At 40.3% G+C, this 22941-nt stretch overlaps 1 protein-coding gene across 2 annotated transcripts in view; it reads left to right on the top strand.

The window, feature by feature from the left end:
- Positions 1–22573: 22573 nt before the first annotated feature.
- The window catches only part of ppp2r3b (protein phosphatase 2, regulatory subunit B'', beta), a 37864-nt gene continuing 37496 nt past the window's right edge, over positions 22574–22941 (top strand). For both annotated transcript variants that reach the window (XM_056755824.1, XM_056755821.1), the window contains exon 1: positions 22574–22748. The gene's annotated coding sequence lies outside the window, so the exon portion shown is untranslated. The remainder of the gene's footprint in view (positions 22749–22941) is intronic.

The raw sequence follows: 22941 nt of genomic DNA, 5'->3' as shown, positions 1-22941 counted from the left end.
TGGTAACAAACTTCATTGGACACTGTTGACTTCCATTGTATGAACGCTGAGACATTTCTCCAAATATCTCCTTTTGTGCTCTACAGAAGACAGTAAGTCATACAGGTTTTGAACAACATAAATTATCTCCTTAATGTACAACGTCTGATTCATTAAAAGTGCAAAACATCCTAAAAGTTGAGACATGAAAAAATAGATTTGTGTATAATGTGTCTGTATTAACCATAGTAGAAAAAAATAGAAGCAAGCAATCTAGGGAAGCTGTAAAACAACCTGCAACTACAACTATGTTAATTATGAATCAACAGTCCTTTCGTAACACAAATAGTTTCCTTTTGGGCAATGGGTACTGTAGCTGCGATGCGTATACGTGTAATTGTGAAGCTCCGGTGCGATGTGTACAGAAGATATGCCCTCTCTGTAGCTTTGTTGCTCTGTTCTGCTGTGTGCGCTTGTATCCATGTTCTGTGATGAAAATTCATGATGCGTGCATGTTAACTACATTACAAAGTCTCCCGAGCTTCTTGACATGAATAAGAATAGGCCTCATCTTGATGCCTAATTATTTTTGGACTTGACAGCCTTGTTGTGGCCGACGCGTTGTAGGTCACAACGGTTTCATTGGTTTCCTGAAAAGATGCACGCAGTAAGCAAACCCATAATTGCCACCCATAATGAGGACATTCTTGGTACACGATCGCCTATAGAACCTCTGGTGTACTCGTGCCTCCATGTTTTTCTAAATTCCAAACATTTCTATGTTGCTTTGAGACATGAAGCCCCAACTGTTGGTTGGACATATCAAAGGTACCCAAGGCCCATTCAGAGTGGAAATATAACTCAAGTCTGAGTTGCCAGACCATTCTTTAGATTTTGAAGAGCTCTTTTTCTGCGTATAATGTCTTAAAGGGACATTCCACTTTTTTGGGAAATATAGAATTTTTTCCATTGAGTTTTCCCGTTTTGGAATGTATTCTGCCAATCTCTGAGTCTGGCGATAGCACTTTTAGCACAGCTTAGCATAGATCATTGAATGAAATTCAAAAATGACCAAAGAGTTTTGATATTTTTCCTATTTAAAACTTGTCTCTTCTGTAGTTATAGTGTGTAGTAGGACATGCGGAAAAATGAAAAGTTGCGATATTCTAGGCCGATTTGATTAGGAACAATATTATCATTCCGGCGTAATAATCAAGAAAGTTTGCTGCTGTAACATGGCCGCAGCAGGTGCAGTTTTATCAGGCAGTGCATGTGGAATTAAGCTAACTTCAGCCAACATAATACAAGTAATCCAAGCTTGGGACTAATTTCAGGTGTTGCGTGATAACATGTTATGCGCCTGCTGCGGCCATGTTACGGCAGCAAACTTCCAAGTTTTAAATAGGAAAAATATCGAAACTCTGGTCATTTTTGAACGTGATGCTACTGGTCTACTTGGGGAGTTTGAAAATTTGCATATTTTCCAAAAAGTGGAATGTTCTTTTAAAGGGACAGTTCACCGTGAATCAGAATTCTGTTATTTATATCTGTGTAACTCATACGATTCGTAGATGCTGTACAATGGTGCTTTGTGGTGATCATGTACTATATTGAGCACATAAATCACAGAAAATCAGTGGACCATAAACCTGAATTAAATTGTTTGAATGACATTTATTTTTATTGTGGGTTAAAAATATGGTAGTGCACATAATTATTTGTTTAGCACAAAAAACTCCTTTATATTCTAGATAGGAATATTTTTACCACGTAGTTCTTTGTGGTTCCTAAATATGTCTATATTGGGTGATTTGGCAAAGCGTGCATTCCAAACTCATGATGAAAATAGCTTCAACTGGGGAACGTGGTCATTTTAATTCTAAACGTGTTTTTGAGAGGCAGAATGCATAGTGAAACTGATGTCTATGACGGACGCCTGTGGGCATTCAATCACAGAGGATGAGGTTTCCAAGCTCAGCCAGCTCAGCAAGGCCCATGTCAGTCACATGGCTAATGACCATTTCACTGACGGCTTCCTCTCGACGTAATAAGAATCACCTCTTAGTGGGGGCGGCCAAACTTTGAGAAGGCTGTAATCAACCCCGGGGGACTGATTGAATCCTTCCTTCAGACGGTGGAGACGCGCTTCAGCGCAATCCTTGCTCATCCCAGGCCCGCCGGAGCGGGATCTTCCTGGATTACCCTTGGACGCGCACACCGGATGAGCCTTATTGGTTTATGATTGTTTCATCCCATACCACATTAACCCTCTGATTGTTCAAGAAGACATTATTAAAGGCTTCCTGAGAGAAAAATTGCAATCGTAATTATCTCTCCCTTGGACGCAAAGACCGTCAACGTGAGCTCAAGAAGCTCCACAGAGTAAACGACGGCTCCTGCTCGATTAAGGCTATTGTGTAATTTCATGTCTTCCTTAGCACAATGAGTGATGAGATTAAGTTCAATTTGGATTCGCGCTTGGATTTCCCCACCTCCGTCAAGGCCCGAGCCCCGTCGTGTCAGCCGGGCCCATTGGGAAATCAGCAATCTCCAGACAGGTCACCGCTGGCCCATGTATATATTCATGGGCTTAATCTTGCAACGTTTTTGTGCTGCCGGGAAAGAAACGCATTCAATTTACCCTTTGTCCATTGGACTCATACAGTACACACGCGGGAGGTATCCATATGTGTGTCCAACATGCTAAGGATTCGTTGGGTTAGTGGAAAATGTTTTGGGAGGCAGAATCCAGTTTGTGAAATTCAGCCTGTATGCTTTAACTCAGAGCAGTCCTCAGTGGGAGGCTGCTGGTTAGAGTGGAGGGCTTCAAGTCGTCTCCGGCAGATGCTTGAGAGTGTATTAAACAGATTAATTATTAAAACATGCTTGACAGATGAAAAGTGGGACCTCGGGCTAAAGAGAGAATGTTTATTCTTCTGCCATATACTGTAGTCATTTGGCTCTCGCTCACAAGTTATTGGGCACCTTGTTGAGGATTTGAGGGCTTGATGTCATTTGTGCTACGCTCAAACCATTTGTGGCTGTCCAGACCGGTACACCTCTGATGAATATGTGAGGCGCTTTATAGACACGTGTCACCGTTTCTAACAGTCTGTCTACAGGTTTTGTGCCTTGACACTGACAGAAAACAACACTGTCATCTCTACAAAGATTTAGAGGTAATATATACATTTACGTATGCATTTTGCACACACTTTTGTCTAGTGAATTTAAGCTATACACTTTTTTACGACCCTTTGAACTCACAATGACCCTTATGTGTCCTGTAGTCCTGTGTCCATTAACACTTAAATAAAAGAGTCTTTGTCTTTCGGGGAAAAAGAGCAAAAACTTTATGACTCATTCTGACACTGCACAGATTTTTGAATAATCACATGTCCCCCACACCGCCTGTCATGGAGTAAAGCACAGTTCATGTAGTTTTAACTGAATACTGTGAGCTATTTAAAAAAAGGAATAATTCTTGATGCCCTGTTTTTTTGTAAAAGGAAAGACACCAACACAAAAAAGAACGAACTTGTCAAGTGAATTGAAAGAGTCTTAACATGATTTGCATGATTTTCACATAAATTCTGAATGCATATTTAAATATGTATTATTATTTTTTTCTTCTTTAATGTTGATTTGGGACCCATGGTGAGAACCTCTTTTTGTCTTCATGATCAATTTTGCATGCAAAATAACCAGCAGAGCAGGCCGGGGTGTCTGGCAAAGTCCTAAACAGTTGCGATTTCAATTCCTGTTTCACAGAAAAACATAAAACATGTTGGAAGTGCTTCTATGTAAAGCGGCAACGTTGTGGTTGAATACCGAGGACAGAGAACGAGAACGAGCCAAACCGAGCTGCATCTGGAAGAGGTTCTGAGTGCCACCTGCTCCAACAAGTCCCTGAGCTTTTCTCCAGAACATCTGACCATGCAAATTGGGAACAAATTATTCTGTCTGAGAATGGAGTGTTTGCTGCAGCAAAAACGATCAAGAAATGCCTCTTTCCCCATTAGCCACCAAAGACACGCAGCGGCAGCCACCAGTTACCTGGCCTCCCTGTTGACAGGGCTGTTGCTGATAGCCCCAGCCCCCCGGACCCTAGGGAATGGGCCTCAGATGCAGATGATCACTATTAGGAGCTGGACAGCCCTCCCCTCCGAGCGATTAGCATTCCCCTGGCGTGACCTACAGGTGTAGCCCAGATTAAGTGAATAAATTCATCGCCCCGAGGATCACTGGGCATGACCCCTGCTGCTGGTGCCTGAATTAGAATGTGTTTGGAGCTCACAGGCATTGCTGTGATTGCCTGCAAAACATGGACGATTTCATCCCAGCAGATCCAAGGCTGAAATGATGTCGATTGTTAAGGTTTATTTGTAAAACAAACGAACTGTTTCATCTGATATCTCACCCGTTTAAGTAAGAATTCACTGTGTTTTTTTTACTGTGTTTTGCTGAGGTGTTTGAGTTACGGAGGAAACGAGGGGGGTTCAAGTAACACAGGCTCATGTTCTGTTTCTCGTAATTTAATCTGAAACTTGCTTGTTTGTCTTTCCCCATTGGACTTGCCTGTTCTGTTGACATTTTTCCTGTTATTTGTATACTGCAAAGCGGTCCATTTTTCCCCCATCAAAACCGCTTTTCTCAGTATGTGTCAGGATGTCTTTTGAATTTACCTTCAGCTCCTGACAGACTTCAGAACGGGGCACGCGCACACGAGCGAGGGGAAGATTCCTTTGTGCCCTGAGCATTTTCTTGAAGGCAGCGCCTGGCTCAAAGGCTGTCAACAAAAACACTGCTGGTTTGCTCTCGGTTGCGCTCCCTGTAAAGGTTGAGCGGTTGAAACGCACATGGGTTAACACAATGCTCATTATGTACTTTATTATCTCTGTGTTGATCTTGTTTGGAGGAGAATAGCCAAGGAAAAGTAACTGTCAGGGTGTTCCCAAAATGTCACAATATCATGCCTAGTCAAAAGCCAATTACACTATTCTCAGTTATAAATTCAGTACCACAACAAAAGTTTATATGCATATGAACACTCTCTTTTATTTAAGAAAGTGATTTTATTTTATTAAAATAATGGCAAGCCTTTAAGTATTTCTCAATTTGGTAAACATTATTTTAAAATTGAAGATAAAGTTTTCAAGTATTCAAATAAACAGTCAACAATAAAATAAGGGTACATAAATACAACTTAAAGGCATCGAGTTTCAAAGCTAAGTACTTAATATATTTAAGTAATGATACAAAAATAAAAAGAGGATATTAACCCATGTTTTTATTGGATTATGGACTTAAATTTAGCCAGCGCTATAGGAGAGTGCTTGCAGTCTTGGCACAGTTTCTGCACATTACCGTAAAATTCATATTATAAAAGGTCAGTTTTTGTCCTTGATTCTGATTGGCTGAGCCGATTTCTAAGCCGTTATAAATCAGGGTTACATAGCATAAATATCACTTAATTTACTTTATTTTATAAAACCTTTCGATGCATATGGAATAACCGTTTTATAAAAGCAATAAGCCCCACAAAGCAGTGGCCAGCAGTGCATTTTATAACAGCTAAGGGGAATTTAGGCACTCCGCTTCGTGTCGTGGGAAGACTGAGTTTAGACCAAATCTAGGGTTGTAAAGGTTGGTTTATGGAACAGAGCAGTGTGAAGAGATTCTTTTCACGGTAGACTTGAGTGTGGCACAATGACAAAAGAAAAGAATGATTATTTTACCGATTTGCTCAAATTCCTTATGGCAAAATTTCGTACTCTTTCCAAGATGACAGCGACTTGTCCTTACGTCCCATATGCATCAAACTACTAATCATCACTGGCATCCTATAGACGGCAAGTATTTGCTGATTTTAACTTGCAAGTCGATTTGTGAAAGATTTTGTAAACCGCAGATGTTCTTGACCACATCCAGCTCTGGTTGCATCACATGTAATTTTGTCAGAGGCTCTCAATGAGGGCAGCTATACACCATTTTGCAAGACGTAAACAACACTCAAGTGTTCTGTTGGTGATATTTTGTAGTAAAAAAGTAAAAAACTGAAATATGAAGTGCTCCTGGACCAGTATTGTTTACGTAATGCAAAATTGTCTACAAATGGGGGTTAACTCCTGGGATCATAACATCTGCTGTGAACTTTTGTCTGGGCTCCACATGGCGAACTTAATTCTAGGTTGTCTTGTGTCATCAATGAAAGAAAATGGGTTTCATGATTTATTTTTACTGACCTTTATTTTATAAAAATGGCCATGATGGCTATTGATAGATGACCATGATCTGGAACAAGCAGATAAGATTTTTCATAGCCATGTTGGGTACATTTCTTTTCATAAATGACTAGACTAGCTTCCATTTCTAAACCAGGCTCCTAGAAGTTGGCTCATTCACTTTAAACACTTTATCATTAATGAAATTGAGACTGAGCAATGAGACGTTTAAAGTCTCATTTAACCCATATCAATCTACATTAGCCTGAATTAAAGCCCCCTATTATTCCCCTGTTGGTTTGGGTCTCCAAACAGTAAACTTTGGGTCTCAGACCCGTCTGGTCTGCCTGTTCATATGCAGTAATAATTAAGTGCTGATATAGTGACCCGCTGGAGATTATTCCACCAGAGGTGCATTAATTTCAATAAAACCGGGTGGATTAGGATAGACTTTTCCCCGAATGGGGACTCAACCGGCTAAAAATGAACATAAGGACCATTTGCATAAAGGTCAGACCATTTGTGTGTACGTCTGTAGGTTTCCCATCCACATTGTACCAATCACCTCCACTCAGTAAAACTTAAACTATGCTACAAGATTAAACTGCTGGAACATGAGATATTAAAAAAGATAAATGATACACGCGTGATTGTGAGATATACACGAGTCCATTTATCCGTATACTCCTCAGCTCTTGTTGTTATCAAATGATACAGTTGCTCAAGCACAGCGTTTGAATCCTAAGGACCTCAGGGAGCGGATTTGTCTCTCGCAAGCCCCCTTCTAACGGGGATTAAGGGGATTAGACACCAGAAAATGACCAAGCGCAAACTCCCCGAGATGCCCAGGGTCTACCCAGCGCCCCCCCATCCAGGGATGGACCTGAGGGTGGTTTACAAAGTTTCTCTCAAAGGCCCTTCTTACCATGACAAAGGAGCCAGCAATTCACCCGTGCGCCAGAATGGCAGACAATGAACTTGCCGCGGTCCACCCAGCTCATTTTCATCTGAACAAATGGCATTACACTTGGCAATGACATTGTTCTAAATACGAACACGGCACTGCTCTTTCTTCGCGGAGCTCAAGGTGTCATATTAATTATTTAAATCTGCAGAAAATTTCCAGCTCTATTCCTCCAAGGCCTTACCCAGTGCCAGAAGGTCTGGAATCTGCATTAGTTTTGTTAATTAGAGCTGAAACAAGGCTTTGATCTCAATGAAAATCAGAAAAAATAAAAACTTCCAGAATGAATTATTTTCTTTCTAACCTATTTCTCTCCAATGATTCATTTCCCCCGTCTCACGCATGTTGGTTCCTGCTGTGTCAAAGTTTGATTTAACTCAAGATAATGCCGGGCGAAGGGTCAAGGGTTTCTGCGGTTAACCAGCTTTGTAAAGTCAATGAAGAATTTGATCACAATACTTTGTTTACTATGATTCTGCTAATTGACAACAATATTCTATTCTGAGTGCATTTTACAGATTTAATGTATTTCGATGTATTTTAAAGACATTTCTTTATGAATTAAAGTTAAACCAATCACTCAGGTCCTCTAAAGATCTTTTTTCGTTTCTTAAAAAACGTCATTTGTTACATTTTCCGCAGCACCCACGGCCCACGTCCATCTCCAGCCTCTGTGCTTGTTTCTTTGACCGGACTCGACATCTAGCGCTTTGTTGACCGTCCCTCAGCAAGGGTCAGTTTAATCTACATGCTTGCCGAAATAAGTGTTTGTCCACTCAGACAGCGTGGCCAATTTAGTCCCGCTTTATCCACAGCTTAGATGGAGATCAAACTCTCCCCCATCTCCCGGTTTCCCTCACTTTCACCCTCTGTCTTTTAAATCTCTCTGTTTATGAATACCCCCTCCCTCGGCGGCCCACGTAAAGATTTAACGATGGAAAGTGAAATAATTACGCTGGAGCGCAGCTAGCCCGTGGCATTGGGGCTTGATGTTGACCCTCTGAGCCCTGGAGTCAACCCTCTCCCAAAGCTCACGCAAGCAGGCGTCAATGAATACAAAGGATCGAGGGGATTAGCCCATAAGACATTTGGAAGGCATTGTTCTGCGGCCCGTAAATGAGTTTCGCCAGTCGCATGTGGCATGGGCCAAAGTCGGGAAATCTCGGTGAGGAATTCTTATAATTACCCCTCTCTCTCTCTCTCTCTCTCTCTCTCTCTCTCTGACAGCTTTGGCCTCTGGATCCTGAATCTTGGACATTAGCAACTGAATAGAGAGCTTTCATACTGTATATCATTTTAATCTTTCATGTTTAGATCCACCAGATGGCTTATTATTAGCAGACCTGAGGAGAACCAGAGACAAATGGTGTTGTCTTTTTAGGGGGATCAGCAGGAAAATGGCATTCATATAGGCCGAGCATTGGATAATTGTATATGTGGCTGTGCAGAGCCGCATCCACCCTCAGCCTATAAATCATAAAGCTATTAATAACAGACAGATGCAGGTCCAAAGGAATGATGTGCCTTCTGATAGGGTGCAAGAAATATGGGTTGGAAAGTAAAACGTGGAAGATGTATTATCGGCATATGATGTCATATATCTCCTCTTATGAAATATCAGGTTAAAATTGCTTCACTTTTCTCAACCTAATCCACATTTGAATTGCAAAAGAGGAATATGACCAATTGTGCTAGAAAGGACAAAACGGTCAGTCAGTTTAGAAATTCGTTTTTTTGTAGAAATTGGATATGTGAGGGGTTTTCATCTGATGATTTTTAAAAATAACTTAATCGATGTTACCTGTAATGAAGGCAGTTTGATTCAGTCATTAAATATGATTGTTTTATTGATCTTACAGTTTATAGTTTACATTATACAACAATGCCTGTTATTATATTTAAATATTAAAGTATTAAAATATGGATTTTTAATTGATTACAATTTAAGCATTTGGTAAATTCCATGTATTGTAACGTACACTGGCGAAATCCGCGCGCTCTGGATAACTTGGCTGGATTTGATAATTGAATTTCTCCAAGATCTGGTAATAACACACTTTGGCAGATGTGTAATGGTGCGATGGGATTCAGCGTGGTGTGCCTGGGTTGGGGTTGTGGTGGGGGGGTCTGTTCTCTGCTTTATTTCATCTCTGTGCACTTTGCATTTGGCTGTCCTGCTCTCCACCTCTCTGTCGGCCCTCCAAAAGGAAACAATAAGGTTTAATCTCCTCAGCTGACAATGATGCATGGCGGGATGAAAAACACTTTTCAGGTGTTGTCATTAAAAAGCCATTTCTCCATAGCCCGGCTGAAAGAAACCCCAAAGAAAGGCCCCAAAGTGTAATGCTTTAATACCCCTCAAGCTTTTCATTGGCATCTGCAGAGAACAAGCTGTCGGGATTGTCTTCTCTTTTTCAATTACTTGATCTTTTCAACTTTCTTCGAAATGAAAAACGCACCCACGGCGGAGCTCTGGTGCGGAATCCAGTCCCTGTTTCCAACTGCTCTCATTCTATGTGTGTGTGTGTTTTACTTAATCAAATTCTCATTGTTTATGAACTGTTTAGAAACTGGCAAAGCAGCTTCATTTTGATCAAAACTGCTGCAGCGTGTTATTATTAACCTTGCCAATATATGTTTAATGATTCTGTTTATCAGAAGTGATTTCAATGTCGGCCGATTCGTCTCCACTTCATCAAACTTACATGTCACACTGAATTGTTGGTAATGCAGGCCAGTGTGTTGTATGAACACAAACTATGATGATGAAATATCGTGCAAAACGAGTGGTCCTGAAAGTAGCCCGTAAATGGCCTACAAACTCAAGGATTTCATGTAACCTGTCAAACATTCTTCCACATTGTGAAACACAAATGAGCTTATATGGCTTTCTCGCTATTAATATGTAATCAATTTAAAGGGTGTCTGAAGATCAGATTTTTCTACGATAGATCAGATGAGTGTGATTTTAAGCTGTTGAAATGACCCTGTGGGGCCCTTCTGTGTGGTCTTGCATGACTTGTGTATCACTTAAAGTGAAACATGACCCTGATTGTCTCCTTTAAGAAGTTGACACCTGTATCGTGGTGAGTGTTTTGATCTAACCGGGACAGGTGGTAAGCGCGATGAGAATGGGGCACGCGCTACGGCAATGAGATGTCGTTTACGAGATCACAGCTCCGCAATATTTACGTTACAAGAGATGAGATTAAAGCGCCGCTTCTGTGAGGGTACATGAACTCCAAAACAGATCAAATGAAGAAATGCCATCCTCTCTCCATAGAACTTCCTTTCTTCTACAAAAAAGATGCACAGCATTTTGCGGAAAGAGTGTGGGTTTACACCCCTGCAGTCTTGCGCCAAAGCAGTTGCGTGATGCTTTGGGGCAAACAGTGAACCGAAACCTTTTGATTTCAAAATGAAAAACAAAATGTGTATTAGTGCATCTGTCTGTTGTTTTACTCTTTATTTGTTTGTTTTTTTGTTTGTTTGTTTGTCTGTGGTAGGGTTGACTGCTGCTAAAAACTATACTCTCCCCGTTCCTTTCAAAGACGAGAATTTCAAAGCCACATGCAACCACAAGGGTGCCGTGTTTTAACAACCGGTTGAAGTTCAGACTGACGCATGTATCGAACGGGTGATGTGGGGGCGTGCGGATGCACGAGACAGATGAGAGACACGAGGAAGCTCAATGGAACAAAGTACATGAACATAGCTCTTCATCTTCCATCCCGGGCTCTTATGACTTATATACGACCGTTTGAGTTTATTATAGGCTAATGAACATGTGTTTTCATTTATACGCGCTTTGTAAGGAACACCTCAGAAAAGCAACGCCTCTGAATGACTTCAAAAGCCAACACGAATCTGAACTGCACTACTTCCTTTGTAAAAAAATCTTTTTTGTTGATTTAACACCCCCGCATTGTTGTAGCTCCGCTTAATATTGCACCTATCAAGTCACTTTATTTATAACAGCAAAATTCTCCAGTGGCTAATTACGACATGGCTCTCGCAGTTAGAGGAGCTGCACCCAAAAAAATAAAGTGACGTTTGCCGTTGCTGTATTTGTAGCTCAAAAAAGGCCCATGTCAGAGTTCCACTCGTTACAAGTGTTTGGCCAACAAATCACTTTACACAGCTGCATGAAAGCGGGATCACGCAGTGGCAAGGTTGCTTCCTACTGTGCCGTATTAAGAGGATCTGAAGAGTGTGGGAGAGCGGGGCCGGATCGTTGGCTCAGTACCGAGCTCCGGCACTTAGTAGATCATTAGCTGGAGTTTCATTGGAAAGTACACACATATACGCACGCACACACAGACACCACATGCTGAAATGCTTGATCCTGCAGAGGCCTGGGATAGCTGTAACAGTATAGGCGGATATTTCCCTTAACTGGAGTTAGTTACTTCTGAAAGTACAGTAACACGTTTGAATATTGAGTTCATAATTGTAAAAACAAACGTAATGCATATATTTATTTTAATGGAAGGTAACATGCTAAATTGTTTTTTTCAGAATTCATTTTGATGGCAACAGCAGATTACGGGGTCCCACCTGTGTGCTTCAGGGCACAGCCCCTTTCCCAAGGGTAGCCTTCAGGGTTAGCTTAAAAAATCCATAGCATGGCATGAGACACAGAGGGAGACTAGATTTTTTCGTTGGAAGTCAATGGAAGAGTCCCCAGTACAGTAAGTATTGCTTTTGTATGAAAACAACTTGTCACATAATAAATTGACTGTCCATTAATCTTCAGCATGTTTGGCCTGACGTGACATTTATTTTGGAGTGCACTATATTTGGAGCTCACTGAAAGAAATAGAATACCTTTTGTGACAGGTATGATTGATTTTAAAGCACTATGGCTTCTAAAAATGGTGACTGACTGTTTTAAAACTGAAAGTGATTCAGTGACATCAAGTCCATTATATGATTGGCTTACAAGGCGGATGTAATCCAAGTTGACCATTATGCTTTCTCCAATGATATAGATGCCAAGGTTGCCATATCCTCTTTTATTAAGTGCATCTCTGGGGCAGAGCAAATCAACCACTGTTTTGATACACCGGTTTCTTTTCCATTACAAATAATAAACCGGATTCTAATGGAGAATATCTAGAGTGATTAATGTTTATAACAGGTGGCCTACAAAAACCTGAGGAGGGTTGTTGTTCTCCACAACAAGCCTTTGTGTAAAAAATAAGATGTTAAAGGTTCTTAATTGAATCATTCACCGAAATGGTTTGTAACAAATCTCAATAAAATGGAAGGAAGGAGTTGGGAACCGGCAAACATTTAAACATTTAATAAATTAATATAACAGCCGGCGGCCCCTCACGGACGACCGCCGGCGAACAAAACATGAACATAAATATAAATACAAACATAACATAAGTTCGGGCCCGGTCCTCTCTCTTCGACGGTCCGGTCGCTCGTTCCTTTTATATGCTCCCATCTCCTACGTGATTCGAGGCCGGTGTGCGCACAGCTGGCGCTAATTCACAATTACTCACCGGAATCGAACCACGGTCTCGCCCCGCCTACTCTACTACATGGTTCCTCTGAAGCACCCTTATTTTTAAGAGATTTCTCTCTAGAACTACAATACCCATCATGCCCAAGCAACAACATCAATACCATCCAATTTTTTAAACCAGTACCAGGTTTCCTATTTACATTTAGGAGTAAATGAAATAATTACTCAAAAGTCATGTTTTCTTTTTTGCTTACTAAATAAAGTCATCTGTTTACCCATCATGCACCGCTTGTAATGTGTTATCCCAGCACGGTACATGACTATGTACACAAGGGAGACGTCTGGGGAAAAAGTTAGCTCAGAGCCAGGCTATGTGCAGCATGCTTCATTAATGCATTCCCAGAGCGGCAGCCACTCCTAGTCTCCCGCTTACTGTGTGACATCACTAACTGGCAGATTCCCATCCCACTCAGTCCAACAATGCTCAGACTAGCCACGGGGCTGCAGAGAAACCCAGTCATGCTCTTCCATGTACAACTAAGCCTTTACTCACAATCATCACACCACCACCGTAAGAGGAGGGCTGGAAGAATTGGCAGGCCTTTCCACCTAACGAGGAGGGGCCCCAGGATCAAACATCGGCCCACTCTGTGTCCCGCCCGACCGAGCGTATGTGTCCTCAACACCCAGACACCCAGCCAGCACAAGACATCAGCTCCTCTTAAATTTCTTGCATCCCGTCCCACAATCATACACCTGCCAAATTGCTCCTTGATATAGCTATTTTGAGAATAGAAATATGACGGTCCAGACGTGTTTTCCCTGTCGCCGTGGTAACTGTGTCAGGGATGGTATTTAATTGGCCCGGGTTGTCCATTTCTTCTGCCTGAAAAAGACCAAACGGAATAGCTCACGGAACCCAAAAGCTCTCCCCGCAGTGATTAAGACGCAGAGTAAGACACATATGTGAAACGGGTGTTCGCTACGTCCGAGGCCCTTAGCCCAGCTCCCGCACAAGTGAAGCAGGTGCCGAATTCAGCGGCGTTAGATCAACCGGCAACTGTTGCTTTCATACGACCCCTCTATTCTCTGATGAAGACATTGTGTTTTCATCATCCCCACCATAAATATGACACCTCCGCACGTGCGCGTGTTCAGACGCGGTCATCAGATATTAATCTGCCAATCCGTCTCCGCGGCAGCCTTAAAACAACCTTTCAAAAGCATACTCGCCGCCGTGCCGCATAACAAGCACGACAAGGGGGCACGAGGGCCTAGACCCCACGTTTAGGTTACGTCTCGTATGAATCAGAGCTCCTCCATAATTCACAACTCTGCTCTCTGCCTTACTTTCTGTTGACAGTGGTGCGATCAAGGCCCGTAATCACATCTGACTGAACCGCGCCGAAAGTCCTGTTTGATAGCGGCCCAGTTAGGCAGCTCTGGCACAGGAAGTGGGTCAGAGTTCAACTCTGGTGGCAGGTGTGTGATTTCCCCCCTGAGCAGGACCAGGGGACGGCAGCACGGCCTCACGGGAGCACTGAGCAGGGTCAGCGGGTGGGCGGCTCAGTGATTGATTGGACAAATCAGCAGCGGGGTTATTTTCAGTGTTAATCCCTCCACTCACTACCTGCTGTGGCACCGCGTGCCCGTGACTGACTTAAAACAAGTGCAATGTGCCAGTTATGAAGGATGACATTGAGCTTAAATTAACTGCGGCTGAAGGCCTCCCTCCCACAGCTGAAACAGTATCTCTTTCCTAAAGAGAGAAAAAGGTTCAATATATTCAAAAGCAAGTGTAATGCACTGTGCCATTAGGAGCATGATGCTGTTTTTAACGTGTATGTGATGCAATAACCTTATAACTCTGGCAGCATGGCTTTCCATTTATTTCACTGAATTTAAACAAACGCTGACAGGAACGTCCTACGGAGCCATACAAGAACTGTAAGCACTGATATGGATATAGCAATGGCTGTATTTTGACGCCAAAAGGCATTGTTGTCTTTATTTCTTTATTTAGTTGTATTTCTATTATTGTTGTCTTTGTAATCTTTATTTGCTGTAATTCAAAACGATTTTTTTTTCTGTATCCCATAGTTTGTTTTTACAGTGCATAAAACCATGAAATTAAGACATTGACCATGACAATTGCTATCTGCCCAAACTTCACAGCTGGTGTTGTTTTGTCATTACAATATATCAACTTTTCCCCATTTAAAAAAATAATTTTCAGAGATTCATTGTCAGAGTAAGTACAGTATGTAAAGATGTCATAACTTGTTGTCTCGAAAAGCATAATGTTTGGAAGACAGCAACAGTTTGACATCACACTTCACAGTGACGGTGCACTTTGTGTCAGCAAGCTTTGCAAGGCCACCTCTGCTGACCCAATATGACAAATAAGAGATGATCCCTCTGACAGAATAGCCATAAAGAGACAACTACACCACTTACTAAAACTGCAAAGCGGGTTTCACCTCCAGCCAGGGTTAGCCAAACCAGAATGTCACGCAGCGTTCATGTTACATCTGTAACCCCTGGATCGACACTCTCTCCCTCACACTTTTTATTTTCTCTCCCTTGCCCATTACCTTCAGCAGTGTGTACAGTCCCAACTGGCCTGTGTGTTTTTTTAGCCATCAATGACATGTAACAGCCATCCGCAGTCACCTGCCTTTGCCTTAGTTATGTGTGGACTCAATGCTGTAAATTCACCTTAGGTTTAAGTCTCTTGTCTGTTTATAATGGGTTGTGCAATCACAAGTGTAATCAGTATTGACCATTATGCTAAAAAAATTGTAATGGTTGAACGAGATTTAATGTTCCCCAAAAAGAGACAAATCTGTGCTGAATGTGGCTGTTAGCACAACATCAAAATAAACCTATATATTTATATGTCTGTCTGCTTGTCTGTCTGTCCTGCCACCAATTTGGCAAGCCTTGACTAGTCCTTTACATGAACTACTAATAACATCTAAATATACTGTAGATGGTTTGATTAGAAGCAAGAAGTTAACTTATGGTCTAGGATAGGTTATTATAACATAACAATTTATTTAAGATTTAAATTATGTTAATATTAATATTTTATTGTATATTAATTGTTCTAAATTAAATTAAAACTACTCAGCAGTTATTGTTACTTTGCAGAGGTCTACCGGAAGTTACGTTTGGGCCACATAACATTTGTCAATGTTGTTGCTGATGAAACCGTCTTTATCTAAGTTTGTAAGGAGTATTTTTTTTTTTTTATATATTTCAAAGCATGTTGTGTCACATTTTTTACAGTATCCATCCTATGTATTTTTAAACATTTCCAAGGAAACATTTAAATTAGGGGAAAGTGGGCGTGGCCTTAGTCTTTCTCTGCGATTTGATCGGATGTTAAAAACAGACATTGCATTTTGAAACTGGCAGAAGACCGACAGTTGAAGCGAAGGAGTTAACAGATGCTCCGCCCAAGTCTAACATATGTTATCCAAAATGGAACCCTGTTCGATGGTAATTTTTTCTCATTAGGACAAAATAAAAAAAATCTGCATGGCTCCTTGGTGATAAAACTCATGAATTATATCCATCGGTGAACTGTTTCCCTCCGTTCGCAGAGGCCGTTACGCGGGTCATGTTGTGCATTTTATGCTGCTATTTAAGATATTTTAAATGCATCAGACATTATAATCCCTGAACCTTCTAACGAGCAACACAATGTTTTAACACTTGTAATAAACTCAGAGACGCGGATTTGGACGGCAACTAAATTACCGTACGACCTTGGTGTTTGTCAAAAAACAGTAGGTAATTCGGGATTTTTCCACGGGTGGGGGGAGAAAGCACAGACATTCTGGATTCGGATAGCAATAAAATCACCATTTAAATCTTACATCCCTTTGAGAAACAATTACCATCAGAGTAGAGTTTAAGATGGATAGTCATAACAGGGCGGACGTACATTTTCATATTTGAATTTAAGATTATGAGCCCAGACAATTTTTTTAAAGAGAATGACCCCCATTGATAAACCATTCTAAATTTTCATGAAAAAATAGGCATCGTAATCTTTTATTTCACTGGGACTTTAAAATAAATAAGGTGCACTTAGATATACCCTCTGGACCGCACTTCTTGCCACTACATATGAAGAGAAATATATAAGAAAATATAAAACAATTTGTTAAGGGTATGTCATATCATAAAAAATATAATTGTATATAGGAATCATTGAGTTTAATGTACTGTGTACTGTGATTAAATATATATTTACAACTGAAAACTTTATTCCCAGTCCATAAAGACTATTTATGGAAACAAAGCAGCGGAATTTAGAAAATCCTTCAGTTTTAGATGTAAAATGTACAAGATATCAGAAGCATACCAATAAATGGATCTCACTTTTAAAAATAATTAACCCTTATTTGTTGTTCATGAATTTCCGGTCTGCCCAGATGTGCTGAAGTATGAGGATGCTGAATAGAACCCTCAGTGCCAGGTTTGGCAGAAAACATTTACAACCGGTGAGTAAGAATTGCACCTCTTTTAAATTCAAACGGTGTATGGTCTTTAAAAATACAGCCCATTAAATTCAGAGAGAGGGTGGAAAATTGTCATGAAAAAGTAAATTACAACTCCTTTTGGTACAAGAAACTTTACACCATTTACAAATTACATTATAAAAGTAACACTGTTTCATTGTTTACTAAATGCACAATATGTGCAATTTCAAATTGACTGCAAAGTTCTTATTAATGTTATGCATATACAGAAGATGTCATTACCACAACAATGAATGTAACAACTGCATGTTTTAACAACATAACTAATGCCTGCCGTTATCCAATCCAGGCTATTTTTAATATCTAGAAATGTTTCTTTCCTCATTTATCTGTTCATCTGTTTCTATTCCTCAGGGCAGCTGAATGCTAATATCGATTGCCTCCTGCAGTTCTATGCCAATATGAGTCTGATAATGAAAAGGTCTGGAACAGTGTTCAGATTGTGGGGTATTAACTGCCCTCTCTCTCATCCTATCATGGACTCAGCAGCAGTGTCCAAAGAAAGTGAGATAGTGACCAGTCCGAGTGATAATCGATAGCTCCCTGCTCTGCCTGTATTGTGTTTCTGTTCTAGGGTTCTGTTTTAATGTTGCTTTTTTCCCTCTTTGGCCTCATTAAAGGATCTGGTTACTCTCAAACAGCTTTTTAATTTAGCCTAATGATTTCTTGCATAATATAACAGATATGTAGTAAGCTCCAGGGAGCAGAAGCTATCTTCAAGGTGCCTTTAACGTAAGTGAGCTTTGTATTAACGTGAGGCCTTTCTATTTCTCCGAATCGAAACTAACATGATATGACATGAAAACAATATGCTATGACATACAAAATTGACGTGAAAATAACACAACTTATGGCCATTTGCTAATGAAACTGAATAAACTGAAATGCAGACACTACAAGCATTATTAATGATGCCATTTCATTCCATGAAATCACTGTTGCTTACAGAAATTAGAAGTTTGGTCATATTAATGGCTTTTAGAAATTTAGTAGAAATGGCACCCTCACAGTGTCAAGAATTCCTGATGGGACAGGATGGGACTATTTTGAGTGTGAGCAAGGAGAGGATATGCCGGCCGTGGATGTGAGCATTAGTCAAACAGACGGGCAGAGTCCCTCATCATCACTCATCCCCACTTCCTGTGCTCTACACGATCCCTCCATGTCATTAGTGTATTTGGCGTAAATTATTTAGCTGTGCACATGTTTTGGCGAATTCTAAACATGGACGACACTCAACTAGGCAAAGTGCTTTCAAGCCCCAGCTGAGAGCAGACACGCTTTCAGAAATGGACTCCAACAACAAACAAACATCCCGCCACTTCAATCGTACCCAAATTACAGCAGGATCTTAATAGATTTATTGATGCATTTCATGCTTGTTTTGGCGTGCCGTTATCTGCATGCATCACAAACTCGGTATTCCCAGTCATACAGGCCTGCCACTCAATATGAGCCCTGCCTCTCTCCGTCTGCTCTTAGAGGAAAGGATGTCTCTCAGCGAATGGAAAAAAAATCCATCAGCCCTTTTCTGAGCTGCCAGAGCTGAAGATTCATGTAATCACCAGCGCGTGCATGCTCGACATGGCTATTCCCCGCTGAAGAGCATTGTACAGCAGCCGTTGAGCTACAAAAGATGACATCACACGCAAAGTGGGTAAACACTTCTTGACATGTTTTCAATATGATTACATTAGAACAAGCAGCGTTTGATTGAAAAGCTAATATTCAAGCCATGCAAATCATCAATCACAAGGAGCGCGATATTAATTATTCAATAAAACCATCTTATTCAAGAATCAATGTTGGGACCAGGGAAGTGACTAGGGGGCTCCCAGCAGAGAGACAGAATAAAAAAGGAATAGGGAATAACCCTGTCTCCGAGTCCCATAGTTGTGGTCCCCCTCATCCCAAGCTGTCAAAAACAACTGCCGTGCCCCGGTTTCATCTCTCCAAGTTTAAAGATGACTTTGGAAACACTTGATTTTCCCCACCAAACTCGTTAGGTCTTTGTACCTCATTAGTTTGGAGGGGGGTTCGCCTTCCCTACCTGCCTCTTTACATTTTCCGATTCCTTTTCTTTCTTTCAAAATCATCATTATTCACTCTTATGTCTCCCACTTGCGGTTTGAAGTTTCCAATTGGGCGCTGTGATCTCCAGCAATTACCAACCAGGCCACAATTAATCCCTGGGAATTCATTATTTACAATTCCTTAAACAAACTGATCAATCGGTCCTTCTGTATGGGACCGCTATAACGAAGTGGGTCGGATCTGGCAGGTCTAATCTCATCTAATACAAAGCCTTCTGATATATTCTACTGATGTACGACCTCAAAGCTTGTTCTCGCCAAACTCATATGGCTGATTTTTTTAGGGTTATAAGGGTCTCGTCTATTAGTTCTGAAACATGTAATATTGATGTCGTAATTGAACCCAGAAGTCCATTCAAAGTTTAGGACCATTAAGGAGCTTCGTTTAGTTTCAGTCCCTTAACGACTATCTCTTTCCTTCATCTGTTATTGACTTGAGTTGAACATGCCCCAAAGCTTTCCTTGATTCTACTTTCTACAGAGCCCAAGAAACTTTTCTACATTCTAGTGCTCTAGTGCTAAATCTAAACTCCAACTAAACCTACAATATTTTGCCTTGTTTGATCTTAATCACTCGTATCAAAACACAGCTTGTTTGTCTTTACTGATCGAAATGTTGATTGAAGTTCACATGTTGTCTGACACAGCAGGCTTTAACAATCATTGTAACACAGCTTTTGCTTTTAAAATGATCAATTATTCAATGTGTACAAACATTTTTTTATATCTTAATAAAAGTGATTTTCTAGATAATAAAACTTTGCTGTAGTTTTTTAGCAGGTTGCCCAGTAACTTACTGTAGATTGAATTACTACTTTACTGTTACTACTGTTTTCAGTTTAATTAACTAATCAACTAACGCTTATTGCTCCTTAACTCTTTGTAAGTCGCTTTGGATAAAAGCGTCTGCTAAATGTCTAAATGTAAATGTCTAAATGTAATTACACTAATAACACTTTGACTTTTGAGATTCAAAATGAGCAAGTAGAGACTTGTCATTACTGGCATTAGCACAGCAACACTGCAAAAATTCTTAAATAACGATTACATTTACATAACAATTAAAGTGACCTAAGATGTTTAGCATTGTTTTATAAAAGAAAAAATATAAGAACTAGGTAAGTTTATGTTTAAAACAAAGTTGTACATCAAATCTACAGTAAGTTACTGGCAAACCTGCTAAAAAAACTTTTTTTCAAAAAAATTTACAGTGTATTGTCCCAACTGTCTGTATTGTTTATATAATCTCAAAAGAATATGCTGCTTTTCATAGTTCAACTCTCCGATTTTGTTATGTGGTTTAATTCAAATGACGAAGAGGAACATTTCCATAATTACAACAACCAAAACAAATCAATTGCTTTTTTTAATGACTGCAAGACTAAAAGTCTACTTGTAAAAAAGCTTTAACTTGCCTAAGGGGAAATGCTGGTTTGATTCTGTTTTGATTGTTTTCACGTGGTTTTGTGCATCTTTCAGATGGCCAGGCTTGGGAGACAAGTTTATGAAACATCTGCTTCAGCCTGGGCGGTAAAACAAATAAAGGTTGGTAGGTAAAAAGACAGGTTTACAATTTTATAATTTATTAACCATTTAACAAAAAATAGAAAATAAATTATTTTGGCTACAATTGTTAAAATTAACTTGTACTATATGTCAAATTTCAACTCACTTAAACCTATGGCAACCCAGAGCTTATGAAGTCAAATTTAATTTACAATTAAAGACATTATTTATAAACATTATTTTCAGTCTTCCTTTGGTATTCCATATATGACCCATGAACCTGCATTTCTTAATATGCTAGATATAGGCTATATACAGTAGGCTTTAAAATAAACGTAATATGCCCTTTTAGATCTTAGCAAATAGGTAGGTACACGCAGGGTTAACATGACTTCAGAAATTCTTATTATGCTACAAAGTCAGATTATGTGATTTTGAAATGCAATTATTTTCCTTAGGGCCCTCATGAGGATAAGGATATTGTCTTAAAATTGTGGTGTCTACAGGAGTGCAAAAAACAAGACCTAAGTCTTGTGCAGACATAAGTGCAATTTTTGCCTGATCCGGATCCTCCCTCCTTTCCAACATACACAGAGTTCCCTTCGGAAAGGCCCCTCACCATGCATGTTAAACTACACTCTGACTGTCAACAATCACACATTTACGCACAACAGCTACAGGCTCCACTGTTTTTATTTTTATAATTATTTCTCTAGAGGGAATCTGCTGCATGCCAGACCAAGTCGTCTGTGGCATTTATGTAAAATTGTTTGTATTGGCATACAGTGAGCGGTCTGACAATATGAAATGGAAGTGTTCAACCGGGCCTAAACTGAATTAACATCAGATTCACAGATACGGTATTATGTCATATTTCACTGTCAGACCGTGACCCACTGAGAGGGATGAGATATTGGATTTTTTCAGACTGATGGATACATAGAACATTCTAGTCCTTCACAAAGGGAATTATTGATTGGCTGTGGCTTTGTATTCGGTCTCCATTTGTTGATCAGGCATTGGACCTGAACAGCATGACAAATAACGGTGCTGCTGTTTGGATTCACTTATTGGTCAGTAAGTCGTACAGAATGTGTGAGGCAAAGTTACCAATAGAGAATGCAAAACTGGCATCACGCCCTATGTTGCATGTTGATGTGGCGCCGCCATCTTGGGAGGAAAATACTCCAATGCTATTATTATTTTGATATGACCAGTTCCTTATTTTGTTTGATATGTGGAAAAAAGTGAAAGAACCATGGGCTTTTCCTGGACGACTCTGCGTAATGCTATTGCAGTTTTTTAACACCGTAAGACCGACCTACACCATAGTTATATTTACTAATTAAACAAGAAAAACAAACAGTCTCGCGACGCTACACGACAAAAGACATTAGAAACGCATAAGAACCCATTAGTATTTAATTTTAGTCCACACTGGATGCGGAGCAGTGCAACGCGACAAACCCATTTAGAACAAGCAGGTTGTCATGATCGCGCCTGTCACGTCCGGTGTAGACACGGTTTAATGGCTCTGAGGTATATACACAAGGGAAGATGACGTACTAAAGCTAAATCTCTGCCAGCTAGGTCACTTCCGCTCTCATAGAACTAAGGGGATTTTTCACCAACTGTTAAAGATGTGTTAAGTAAGAAAACGCCATTGTCCCCTCCTTGATTTTACTTCTCTACATGTGACTGGTTAACACGAAGGAATCTGCTATGCGATTGGTCTGCCTTCCGAAAGCCCGCCCACACCTGACAAGAGAAGGTTTCGCGATTCAGTCTTTCGTACGGTGTCTCACTCGTAGAACAGTGAAGTAAAACTTGAACAAAACTGGCGTTTTTTAATTGAATGGATATCTAAAGGTAACTAAAACAAAGCCTGCGACTTAATCCTGTCATTTGGCAGCGTGGAACAAGGTGCTTATTTCCGCAGTAATCAATACTGAGGTAAAGTACCAGTATTGTTTATCATACAGTGCATACAGTGTCCTTTAAATCAAACATTGAATTTACAATGAGCTGTATAGACCTAACAATACGATGAAATGACACAGGTTAAATATGAAAAATGATCATATTAAAAATGTCTTAACCAAAAAATGTACTAACCTAATTCGCATGCTATTTCTCACTGTTAGGC

Source organism: Triplophysa dalaica, chromosome 8, assembly GCF_015846415.1.
Source record: "Triplophysa dalaica isolate WHDGS20190420 chromosome 8, ASM1584641v1, whole genome shotgun sequence".
NCBI lineage: Eukaryota > Metazoa > Chordata > Actinopteri > Cypriniformes > Nemacheilidae > Triplophysa > Triplophysa dalaica.
Note: the sequence above shows the minus strand (reverse complement) of the source record. Positions and strands in the feature narration are given on the sequence as shown.